This window comes from Antechinus flavipes, chromosome 1 (assembly GCF_016432865.1).
Source record: "Antechinus flavipes isolate AdamAnt ecotype Samford, QLD, Australia chromosome 1, AdamAnt_v2, whole genome shotgun sequence".
NCBI lineage: Eukaryota > Metazoa > Chordata > Mammalia > Dasyuromorphia > Dasyuridae > Antechinus > Antechinus flavipes.
The window spans coordinates 418,006,834-418,020,027 of NC_067398.1; the positions used below are offsets into that span (position 1 = coordinate 418,006,834).

General features: G+C 36.3%; 1 pseudogene; it reads left to right on the forward strand.

Moving 5' to 3' along the window:
- Positions 1-119: 119 nt before the first annotated feature.
- On the forward strand, positions 120-10,472 carry LOC127546283 (dolichyl-diphosphooligosaccharide--protein glycosyltransferase subunit DAD1-like; annotated as a pseudogene).
- The last annotated feature ends 2,722 nt before the right edge of the window (positions 10,473-13,194 follow it).

Sequence of the window (13,194 nt, forward strand, 5' to 3'; positions counted from 1 at the left end):
GGTTGATTTGTTGTCTTGCTCCCCAAAAAAAAAATTTCCTTGAAACTGTTTAGGTTTTAGAATATAGCAAATGGGAATGGGATCTGGTAACATAGCTAGCTGTGCGAGGTACTGTCAGGATGGTGTGCTATGCCAGCCTCAATGACTTGCTGATCATGCGCTTTCTGGAGGAGAGCATAAGCAACAAGCTGCAGCAACTGAAGCTCTTGAACAGCTATCTGCTCTACATCATGCAGACCCGGGCACAGTAATTCAGTTAGTGTCTTCTCATGGGGATATTCCCTTTCAACTCCTTTCTTTCTAGCCTTATGTCCTGGGTGGGCAGCTTTATCCTGGCAGTTTGTCTGACAATATAGATCAGCCCACAGAACAAGGGGTATTTCCTTTTTTTTTTTTTTTTTTTTAATTTTAATACCTTTTATTTACAGGTTATATGTATGGGTAACTTTACAGTATTGACAATTGCCGAACCTTTTGTTCCAATTTTTCCCCTCCTTCTCCCTCCCCCCTCTCCCAGATGGCAGGATGACCAGTAGATGCTAAATATATTAAAATATAAATTAGATACGATAAGTATACATGACAAAACCGTTATTTTGCTGTACAAAAAGAATTGGACTCTGAAATATTGTACAATTAGCCTGTGAAGGAACTCAAAAATGCAGGTGTGAAAAAATATAGGGATTGGGAATTCAATGTAATGGTTCTTAGTCATCTCCCAGAGTTCTTTCACTGGGCATAGCTGGTTCAGTTCATTACTGCTCCATTGGAACTGATTTGGTTCATTACATTGCTGAGGATGGCCAGGTCCATCAGAATTGGTCATCATATAATATTGTTGTTGAAGTATATAATGATCTCCTGGCCCTGCTCGTTTCACTCAGCATCAGTTTGTGTAAGTCTCTCCAGACCTTTCTGAAATCCTCCTGTTGGTCATTTCTTACCGAACAATAATATTCCATAATACTCATATACCACAATTTATTCAGCCATTCTCCAATGGATGGGCATCCATTCAGTTTCCAGTTTCTGGCCACTACAAACAGGGCTGCCACAAACATTCGTGCACATACAGATCCCTTTCCCTTCTTTATGATCTCTTTGGGATATAAGCCCAGTAGTAACACTGCTGGATCAAAGGATAGGCACAGTTTGATACATTTTTGAGGATAGTTCCAAATTGCTCTCCAGAATGATTGGATGTATTCACAATTTCACCAACAATGTATTAATGTCCCTGTTTTCCCACATCCCCTCCAACATTTCACATTATCTTTCCTTGTCATTCTGCCAATCTGACAGGGGTGTAGTGGTATTTCAGAGTTGTCTTAATTTGCATTTCTCTGATTAATAATGACTTGGAGCATCTTTTCATATGTATAAATAGTTTCAATTTCTTCATCTTAGAATTGTCTGTTCATATCCTTTGACCATTTATCAATTGGAGAATGGCTTGATTTCTTACAAATTAGAGTCAATTCTCTATATATTTTGGAAATGAGTCCTTTATCAGAACCTTTGACTGTAAAAATATTTTCCCAGTTTATTGCTTCCCTTCTAATCTTGTCTGCATTAGTTTTGTTAGTACAAAAAACATTTCAGTTTGGTATAATCAAAATTTTCTATTTTGGGATCAGTAATGATCTCTAGTTCTTCTTTGGTCATAAATTCCTTCCTCTTCCAAACGTCTGAGAGGTAAACTATCCTGTGTTCCTCTAATTTATTTATAATCTCATTCTTTATATCTAAGTCATGAATCCATTTTGACCTTATCTTGGTGTATAGTGTTAAGTGTGGGTCGATGCCTAGTTTCTGCCATACTAGTTTCCAATTTTCCCAGCAATTTTTGTCAAACAGTAAGTTCTTATCCCCAAAGCTAGGGCCTTTGGGTTTGTCAAACACTAAGTTGCTATAGGTAGTGGATGTTTCATCCTTTGAACCTAACCTATTCCACTGATCAGCTAATCTATTCCTTAGCCAATACCAAATGGTTTTGGTAACTGCTGCTCTATAATATAATTTTAGATCTGGTACAGCCAAGCCACCTTCATTTAATTTTTTTTTTTATTACATTCCCTTGAAATTCTTGACCCTTTGTTTTTCCATATGAATTTTGTTATTTTTTCTAGGTCATTAAAATAGTTTTTGGGGAGTCTGATTGGTATAGCGCTAAACAAATAGATTAGGCAGTATTGTCATCTTTACTATATTTGCTCTCCCTATCCAAGAGCATTTAATATTTTTCCAATTGGTTAGAAGAGACTTAATTTGTGTGAAAAGTGTTTTGTAGTTTTGCTCATAAAGTTTCTGATTTTCCCTTGGAAGATAGATTCCTAAGTATTTTATACTATCAGTAGTTACTTTAAATGGAATTTCTTTTTGTAACTCTTTGTAACTTTGGATTTTGTTCGTGATATATAAAAATGCTGATGATTTATGTGCATTTATTTCTTATCCTGCAACTTTGCTAAAGTTGTGGATTATTTCTAATAACTTTTTAGTAGAATCTCTGGGGTTTTCTAAGTTTACCATCATATCATCAGCAAAGAGTGATAATTTGGTTTCCTCACTGACTACTCTAATTCCTTTAATCTCTTTCTCAACTCTTATTACCAAAGCTAGCATTTCTAATACAATATTGAATAATAACAGTGATAATGGGCAACCTTGTTTCACTCCTAATCTTATTGGGAATGTTTGCAGTTTTACCCCATTACATATGATGCTTACTGATGGTTTTAAATAGATGCTGCTGATTATTTTAAAGAAAAGTCAATTTATTCCTATACTCTCAAGTGTTTTTAATAGGAATGGATGTTGCATTTTATCAAATGCTTTTTCTGCATCTATTGAGATGATCATATGTTTTTTGTTAATTTGGTTATTAATATGGCCAATTATATTGATAGTTTTCCTAATATTGAACCAGCCCTGCATGCCTGGTATAAATCCTACCTGATCATAGTGTATTATCCTGGGGATGATTTTCTGTAGTCTTTTAGCTAATATCTTATTTAAGATTTTAGCATCAATATTCATTAGGGAGATTGGTCTATAATTTTCTTTCTCTGTTTTCAACCTACCTGGTTTAGGGATCAGTACCATGTCTGTGTCATAAAAGGAATTTGGTAGGACTCCTTCATTTCCTATTTTATCAAATAATTTATATAACATTGGGGCCAATTGTTCTTTAAATGTTTGGTGAGAATTCACATGTAAAGCCATCTGGTCCTGGGGATTTTTTCTTAGGGAGTTGATTAATAGCTTGTTCTATTTCTTTTTCTGAAATGGGACTATTCAAGCAATTTACTTCCTCCTATGTTAATCTGGGAAGTCTGTATTTTTGGAGGTAGTCATCTATTTCACTTAGGTTATCAAATTTATTGGCATAAAGTTGGGCAAAGTAACTCCTTATTATTTCTCTAATTTCCTCTTCATTGATGGAAAGTTATCTCTTTTCATTTTTAAGACTACTGATTTGATTTTCCTCCCTCCTTTTTCTAATCAGATTTACTAAAGGCTTATTTATTTTATTGGTTTTTCATAGAACTAACTCTTAGTTTTATTAATTAGTTCAATAATTTTTTTCTTTCAATATTATTAATTTCTCCTTTTAATTTTAGAATTTCAAATTTAGTATTTGATTTGGGGTTTTTAATTTGGTCTTTTTTTTTTAGTTTTTTTAATTGCAAGCCCAATTCATTGATCTTCTCTTTCTCTGTTTTATTCAAGTAAGCCTCTAAGATATAACATTTCCCCTTATTACTCCTTTGGCTACATCCCACAAATTTTGGTATGATGTCTCATTGTTGTCATTATCTTGAATGAAATTATTAATTGTATCTATAATTTGCTGTTTTACCCAATCTTTATTTAAGATGAGATTGTTTAGTTTCCAATTACTTTTTGGTCTATTTACCCCTAACTTTTTGTTGAATGTTATTTTATTGCATCATGATCTGAAAAGAAAGCATTTACTTTTTCTGCCTTCTTGCATTTAATTTTAAGGTCTTTATGTCTTAATATATGGTCAATTTTTAAATAGGATCTGTCAATTGCTGAGAAGAAAGTATATTCCTTTCTGTCTCCATTCATTTCTCCAAAGATCTATTATACCTAATTTTTCTAATATTCTATTTACCTCTTTAATTTCTTTCTTATTTTTTTGTAGTTTGATTTGTCTAATTCTGAAAGTGCAAGGTTGATATCTCCCACTATTCCAGTTTTGCTATCTATTTCTTCTTGCAACTCTCTTAACTTCTCCTTTAGGAAGTTAGATGCTATACCACTTGGTGCATATATGTTTAGTATTGATATTGTTTCATTGTCTATGCTACCCTTTAGCAAGATATAGTTTCCTTCCTTATCTCTTTTAATTAGATCAATTTTTGTTTTTGCTTGATCTGAGATAAGGATGGTACCCCTGGTTTTTTTACTTCACCTGAAACATAAAAGATTTTGCTCCATCCTTTTACCTTTACTCTGTATGTATCTCTCTGCTTTAAATGTGTTTCCTGTAAACAGCATATTGTAGGGTTCTGACTTTTGATCCAGTCTGCTATCTGCCTCCTCTTTATGGGAGAGTTCATCCCATTCACATTTATGGTTAAAATTACTAATTCTGTATTTCCTGACATCCTAATATTCCCAGATTATGCTTTTCTTTTTCATGCCCCCCAACCCTCTTTCCCTGCTTTAAACTTATGTTGCCCACTTGTACCTCTTTAGAATCCCTCTCTCCCCACCTTTGAATCTCTTCCCCTTTCTTGTACCCTTTCCTTATTACTCTTTTTCTTTTCCCTTTTCCTCTCCCCCTTTTTAATGAGGCGATAGAGGATTTTCTCTAAAACAAGTATGTCAATTATTTTCTCTTTGAGCCAACTCTGATGTGAGTAAGATTCACACAATGTTCCTCCCCCTCTTTAAATTTCCTCAGATATGCTTAGTTTCCTTTGCCTCTTCGTGGGATGTGATTTCCCTCTTTTTATTCTCCTTTTCCTCCTTTTCTGCCATTATTCCTTTTCCACATCCAGTTCCCTTTTTTATGTTATATCAGTAAAATCAAATTATACATGTAGTCTGTGGTGATCTTTTTCTTCTCAAAACGCAGCCAGGTGATAAAAGTTCAGATCTTTTAATATCTCCAATATAGCCCGGTTAGCTTAGAGAGTTATCTCTCTGCTTGGTTCCAAGAGCTCTCTCCAAATGTCTTTAAATCCAAAGGTCTGGTCCTTCAGTCTCTGCCTCTACTTTCTTTAACCTCCAGCCAGCTCCAGTCTTCATGTCATTCTCGTGAAATCTCGACTTGTAGCGTCTTTCTCTCTTCTAGGGCCCCTTCGACTGGCCCATTGGCCTATTTATGCTCCTTCCAGAGAGAGGGATTATGGGTAGTTCTACTTAGTACCTTGTTTCAGGTTCTGCCCAAAACATCTTCTTGTAAGATTAGATCAACTCTAATTACTTAGCAGTTAGTAAGGATTCCAACATCTCCCCCTTTCTTTTGTTAGATGAAAACACCAAAGGGAATAGGAAATCTAATCAGATTAGTGGGTTTCTGAAGGGGTACACATAAATCCATCAATATGGGCCAGAACTTTGTAACAGATATACATGGTATACATAAATCCATCAATATGGGAGGCATTATACATAATTTACAAAAGCACACAGCAATATAACACAGGCTAGTGGTAATGTAACAAATAACATGAATCAACATGAAAATTTAACTACTGCAAAAGTCTCATCAACAATCTTTCATCTCAAGAAATCCAGTGATTCTTGCAATTGCTTAAAATACATAAGCCCATAGTAATATAACACAGGCTAGTAGTAATGTAACAACATAAATCGACCTGAAAATTTACAAATGTCCATAAGTCCTAGAAATAGTCGATAAGGAATCCATTGTCCATTAGTTCATGCACCAGGAATCTAATAATTCCTGTAAGCTCTGAAGTACTGCAAAAAGTCTCATCAACAATTTTTCATCTCAGGGAATCCAGTGATTCTTGCTGGTTTTTCAGGAACTGAAAGCTGAAGATTTTAAAGTTCTTTTGACAGTCTCATTGTTAGCCTTTTCCACCTGTGGAAATTTAAGCAGATCCTCTTCCCCAAGCAGTTAACCTATCTAATTCTCTTCTATTTACCACTTTTGGGATTTCTCCTCATCATCTGGTAATTACATTGGAGCTTTTTGCATTGGATATTGTCTTGTTGTCTTAAAAGGCCTGTATTCTTCCCAACTGTAATCCTGATTGCTTTTCTGTTGGTTGATGACATCAGAGTTCTGAATTTCTAAAGTCTCTCTGGGTGTAACCTCAGCTGCTATCATGCCCCACCTGCCCTTTGATTGATACTTTAGAGCTGGGCCTGCCTCTCATTCCTCTGGGTCAATATACATTTAGAGGCCCAGTGAAAGCCTCGGTTACATTTTGGACATGGGGTTTTAGGTTTTCTCTCACCCTGTCTTCTCACTCTATCTCCATATCTACAATGAGCTCTCAAATGTCCAATTTTTCTGCACTGAAAACATCGACGAGTTTCTCTAGAATTCCTCTGCCAAGAAGGACCTTGTCTTTCCAAGTTCACCATAGTCTGGGCATAATAAGCATTTGTGCCCACTGTGGCACAGCGTCTTATGATTTCCTCTAAAGAAGCATTTTTGTCTAGCCCCCATATAATTCTCTTGCAAACCTCATTGGCATTTTCCTTAGCCAAATGTCTAGTCATTATTTCTGTTGCTGCATTGTCTCCAATGGTTCTTATTACAGCTGTTTGTAAACGTCCCACAAAATCTGCAAAAGGTTCATTGGGACCTTGCTCTATTTTTGTGAAAGCATTATTTCCATCTTTCTGTCCAGGGAGAGAATTCCAAGCTTTTATTGCAGCCTTAGAAATTTGCTCATACACTGTTATGGGATAATAAATTTGTTCTGAACTCTCTGCATACTGACCTTCACCAGCTAGTTGGTCAAAAGTGATTTGTACAACAGCTCCTGTTTGCCTATTGCGTCCCAAATTAAAAGGAGTGTATTTTCTCTCTTTTTGACCTGAGGAGTTGAGCTCTTCAATCACAGGATATGCATTTATAAAATCAGATATATCTTCTCCTTCATTTTTTGCTTTAATTAATGCTTTTTCTAATCTTGTCAAATTCTGCTTTACAGGAGAAGCTGACTGTGTTTCTGTCTCTCTCCCTCCCCCTTGTTCTACCCATGAAGGGTTAATCGCGGGGGGAGGGTCATGAGATGTGGAATCACCTAATTCCTCCTTCTGTGAAGAATCATACTCAGAATTGTAATTAACTCCATTCTCATCTGATTTGTCCTCCTTTTCACCTAGTAAAGTTGGCACTTCCTCCTGTACTTTCCTTTTCATCATTCTATCACTTAAATAACTTCTTATAGCCAATTGTATTACATTATATGTATTAATTATTGAGTTAGGCCCTTTTTTATCATAGAATTGACAAAGATCCTCTCCCTGCTAAGTAATTAGAGTTGATCTAATCTTACAAGAAGTTGTTTTGGCCAGAACCTGAAACAAGGTACTAAGTAGAACTAATCAAGACAAGGCTTGTGTTCCCACCTTTACTCAAAGTCCACACCTTAAAGCTCTTTGGGCCAGAGAGCACTATGGGAGAAAACCCATAATCCCATTCTCTCAGAAGGTTCAGAGATAAGGCGAGACAGCCATTCCAGAATACATTTTTTCCTCTTGGCTGGCTGATCGCGCTAGACTCGAGAGAAACGACTCTGTTGCAGAGAACACTTTTGACGGACTTCAGTGGAGCTACGCCAGAAGCCCTCTCTCCGCGGCAAAAGTGTGGCTGGGCTCCCCAGAAGGAGATAAGAGAGATCTTCCATCTCTGTTGGAGGCAGAAGAAGGCAGAGGCAGAGGCTGAAGGCAGAACCTTTGGATTTGGAGACATCCGAAGGGCTCTAAGCCTCTAAACCGGCTGTCCTCTGAGAACAAACTCCAACATTTGAACTCTAACATTTGGCGCCCAACGTGGGGCGCCAAAATGTGGTGATCTTTTTCTTCTCAAAACGCAGCCAGGTGATAAAAGTTCAGATCTTTTAATATCTCCAATATAGCCCGGTTAGCTTAGAGAGTTATCTCTCTGCTTGGTTCCAAGAGCTCTCTCCAAATGTCTTTAAATCCAAAGGTCTGGTCCTTCAGTCTCTGCCTCTACTTTCTTTAACCTCCAGCCAGCTCCAGTCTTCATGTCATTCTCGTGAAATCTCGACTTGTAGCGTCTTTCTCTCTTCTAGGGCCCCTTCGACTGGCCCATTGGCCTATTTATGCTCCTTCCAGAGAGAGGGATTATGGGTAGTTCTACTTAGTACCTTGTTTCAGGTTCTGCCCAAAACATCTTCTTGTAAGATTAGATCAACTCTAATTACTTAGCAGTTAGTAAGGATTCCAACAGTAGTCTTTTTGTATATCCATGACAGAAATACAATTTTCAAGAGTTCCTTTTACCTTTTCTGCTTCTCTTGAGTCCTATGGTTGGAGATCAAATTTTTTGCTTAGTTCTGATTTTTTCCTTAGAAACAAATGGAATTCATCTGTTTCATTAAATGTCCATCTTCTTCCCTGGAAGAAAATGCTCAGCTTAGCTGGGTACGTTTATTCTTGGCTTCATTCCAAGTTCTTCTGCCTTTCAGAATATCAGATTCTAGACCCTGCGAACCTTTAATGTGGAGGCAGCCAGCTTAGCTTGGGTGATCCTTATTGTGGCACCTCGGCATTTAAATTATTTTTTTCTGACTGCTTGTAAAATTTTTTCCTTAATCTGATAGTTCTGAAATTTGGCCACGATATTCCTTGGAGTTTTTATTTTAGGGTCTTTTTCAGAAGATGTTTGGTGAATTCTTTCAATGCCTATTCTGGACAGTTCTCTTTGACGATTTCTTGTAAAATAATATCTAGGCTCTTTTTTCCATCATAATTTTCAGAAAGTCCTAGAATCCTCAGATTATCTTGCCTAGATTTATTTTCCAGGTCTGTCATTTTTCCAAGTAGATATTTCATGGTTTTTTCCAGTTTAGCTTTTTTTTGTTGTTGTTTTTTGTTTTTTTTTTTTTTGTTTTCCTTGACTGATTCTTGCTGTCTCAATGAATCATTAGTTTCTGTTTAGTTTTGATTTTTAATGAAGTATTTTTTTCATTAGCTTTTTTTTTACTTCTTTCTGTATATGTCCAATTGAGCTTTTAAATGAATTGTTTTGCTCTATGGGATTTTTTCCATTGCACTAATTTTTTTTAGTGAATTATTTTCTTTTTCCAATTCACAGATCCTACTTTCTTACATGTTCTTTGTTTTTTTCCAATTCACAAATCTTACTTTCCAGAGATTTTTTAGTTTTTCCAATTAACAAATTTTGTTTCCCTGCATTTCCTTGGACTTTTTATCTTTTCATATTTCAGGAAGTCGTTGCCTTCTTGAAAAGCTTCTCTTTCCTTTCCCCATTTTTCTTCTAACTCTCTTTTGAGACTTTTAATGATCTCTTCTATGAGAGCATTATGTAAAAGGGCACAGCTATCATTCCCCTTTGGGGGTATTCTCTGGTGCCTGTTTGCTATTAGTCTGCTTGGGGTTGCAGACCTGCTCTTTTTCTGATTAGAAGCTGTGGATTGTTCTTTTCATTTTTTTTTTAATTCATTTTTTAAAGCTTTTAGGGTATGCCTTCAAGGCAAGGGGGTTACCAGCTTCCTCTGCAGTGCAGGTCAAGATGTAAACCGGCTTAGGGCTTCCAGGTATGGGAATGCTCTGAGTAAAAGTTTCCTCTTCCCCAGCCAGGAGGGGATTTAGCATGGCCGAGCTAGGGACGTACCCAGTTGAGCTGTGTGGTTTAGCAACTGCCCTAAGGCTAGAGACTAAGTGATGAAAGTGTCACTGCCCCAGGCCAGAGCCCTTTGTGGGGCTGTGGGTATTAGCAGCTAACTAAGGAATAGTGGCCTTGGACCAGAAGTCTCTGCTTGGAAGCAAATCCCCCTGGGAAAGCTCTATTGCCCCAACTGAGCCTCCCACTGTGCAGATTAGAGGCTGCCCTGGGCTGTGACCCCTTGCAGTACTATGGTACTACGGGTTGGGGCTGCGAGCTTGTGCTGGGATCTGTGCTCTCACTTCCCGTTTGGGGCTTCACTCTGCCTCCAGTTCTCCCCCTGCCCAGCCTGATCTCCCTGGCCCCAAGGACAAACCTTTTCTGGGGAGACTCCAAATTATCTTCCGCTGGTGAGTTGTTATATTTCTAATCTTTATGAGTTGTAGCAATCAAGCCTATTTTTCAGGCTGAATATAATATTGATAATGAGGGTAAGAGGAGCTTAGAAAGTCGCATGTGTCTTCTCTGCCATCTTGGCTCCCACAAGGGGCATTTCCAGGGGATCTCTCCAGAAAGAGCTTTTGCAGATTTCCTCTCTGTTAGCATCATTCTGCATCTTGTCATGAATTTTGTTGGTTGATTCTTCCCCTTCCCAGAAGAGATAAGGAAAAATGAAGAACAATATTTTCATTTCATGGTTTACTGGGATAGAAATAACAGAAGATTTACAATAAACAGGTTTTCATCCTTCAGGTTTAAAGCTTACTATGAACATTTTATTTTGAAGTTTGAAATGGGAAATAGAAAGATTCTCTGCCACTCTTTCTTTGAAGTACTTTGTAATAAGCATTTAACACCATGACTTCTGCTTCCCCCTTAATGTAATAACCTGTTTGCTTTCCAAATAAAGTACTTCTTGTTAGAAAAAAAAAAATGAATACAGCAGTGTGATAGAAATGTGAGGGATCTCTAGAATTTATCCAAAGTGGTATATTGCACTGGAAAGACCATATGACATGGATTCAGGATTTAAATCCTAATTCCGCCATTTCATTCATGTATAGGAAATTGGCCAAGTAGGGCACTTAATGCCTTTGGGATTCATTTTGATCTTCTATAAAATAAAGATCTCAATATCTGGTCCATCTACAAATGAATATTTTATTTTATGGAAATGTTTTGGAAGTGGTAAGCCATAGCAGTAGAAAGATGTATAATGACCAAAACAGAGAGACATCAAGGTGACTTGATGTTGGCAGACTGCTCTGTTTGGGGTTTATTATTGAATTCATTATCCTTCATCAATGGATATTAAACTTTCATCAATGAAAAGTGGGCAGAGGGTATATATGAGGGACACCATAAGAAATCAAAAAGAGTTTCATCTTCAATCCATGCAACATACCTCTGAGAAAAAGTCCATAGTCTACATCTGAACTGCAAAACTTCACATAAAGACTAGTCTTACTGGCTATTTGTGAAACACGACTTGGAAATTGTGTTGTGTGGTCTATATACACAGGAGCAGCAGCCCTTGGGCCTAAGACCAATGACCTGCAATTTTTTTTTCTTTTTAAAAAAAGTTTCATTTCTATAGTTAATGTCTTATTTTCTCCCAATTACATATAAAAACAAATTTTTACTTTTTTTTTTTTCCCTAAGGCAATTGGAGTTAAGTGACTTGCCCAAGGTTACTCAGCTAGGAAGTGTTAAGTGTCTGAGACCAGATTTGAACTCAAGTCCTCCTGACTAGAGGACTGGTGCTCTATCCACTTTGCCACTCAGCTGCCCCTACATTATTTTACAAGAGACCATCTAGCTGCCCCCAAATTCATTTAAAAAAATTTTATCCTCTCTCCTTAACTCCCCTTATTGCAATTTAATATAAGTTATACATGTGTGATCATGCAAAACATCTCCACAATAGTCATCTTGTTAAAGAAAATATAGACAGTCAACTTCCCCCCCCCAAAAAAAAGAAAACTATCAAGACAAGTAAAGAAAATAAAAAATAAGTATGCTTCAATTTTCATTCAGTTTTTCATCTTAAATTCTTCAGTATTTTCTTGGATTGTATTGCTGAGAACAGTTGTGTCATTCACAGCTTATCATCATGCAATATTGCTCTTATTTTGTACATGTGAACTGTGCATTTTCTTAGACAATGGATTGAGAGCAGCTTGTGTACTACCTAGAATTTGTGGAGGTTTAGAAAAAGCTTCAGGAGTGTCAAAAAGACAGAATTTTTGTTACATATTATTTATTATTTTGATTGATTTTATGCCATGAGCAAAACACTGTATATAGTGGAGTAACTTCTGTCTGTTTCTTTGGGTAGGCTGTATTTCAAGGTCACATAATAAGGGCTAAGGAAAAGGATATTTACAGTAGGATAGTAGCTTGACACTGATTAAATTTAGGTAAGTCACCATTTCTTTTGAGTAACACAAAGTAGTCTATTCTTTTAGTACCAAAGATAGCTTAATACTTCACTAGTTCTGCCAGCTATGAAATAAATTTATATAAATATCAGCATGATTATAAGACCAATCAACCACCTGTTCCTTCCTATTGAATGCAAATAGGATTATACTAGGTGGTGAAATAATATTTTTTTAAATTTGTATACACCCAGTAATATTTAAAATGATGAAATATTCACATATATTCTCATCCACCCCGACCCTGCCCCTATTTTGCAAATGTCATGGTGTTCTTATTTTAGCATAGAACAATAAAATAACATAGAACAAAAAATATTCTATTTTTTTACATGTCTCAATAATTTTCTTTATATATTAGGGCATTTACCTAGTTATCTTACTTTCTATTATGTTTTTATTACTTGAGAAATAGAATAGATTGACACTTGTCCTTGAAACTTATGTGTATTTGTGGATTGTGCTCAAATAAAAGTGGGTTGGTTAGAGAAAACTAGAGGCTGTCACAATCCAGATGCCACAGAGATTTTGCATAACACTTCTATTTTTGTGGAAATGGTGATACTTGACATTTCTCACATCTTAGGCCAACATAAATAAACATCAAGAATTGATTTTTAGCTTTTTTTCCCCCTCAATATAAAAATCTACATTTACTTCCTGCCAGGAAAATGCAGGTCATCTAGAGGTTAAATGAGATTTCTGACAGCCTTAGGAAATTTGCTTGACAAAAAAGATGATGGCTCACCATAGTTTTGCTTTCTTATGACAATTTACCAACAAAATGGTTTTGATTCCTATTTGAGATTAGGAAGTATGCTAGAAAAGCTGAGGATTTGTGTCATATATATTTTTTTAGGGAAAGTAGAAGCCAGCTATACTAAATACTTAATTTTTCAGGTATAGAAAGGAAATTACCCT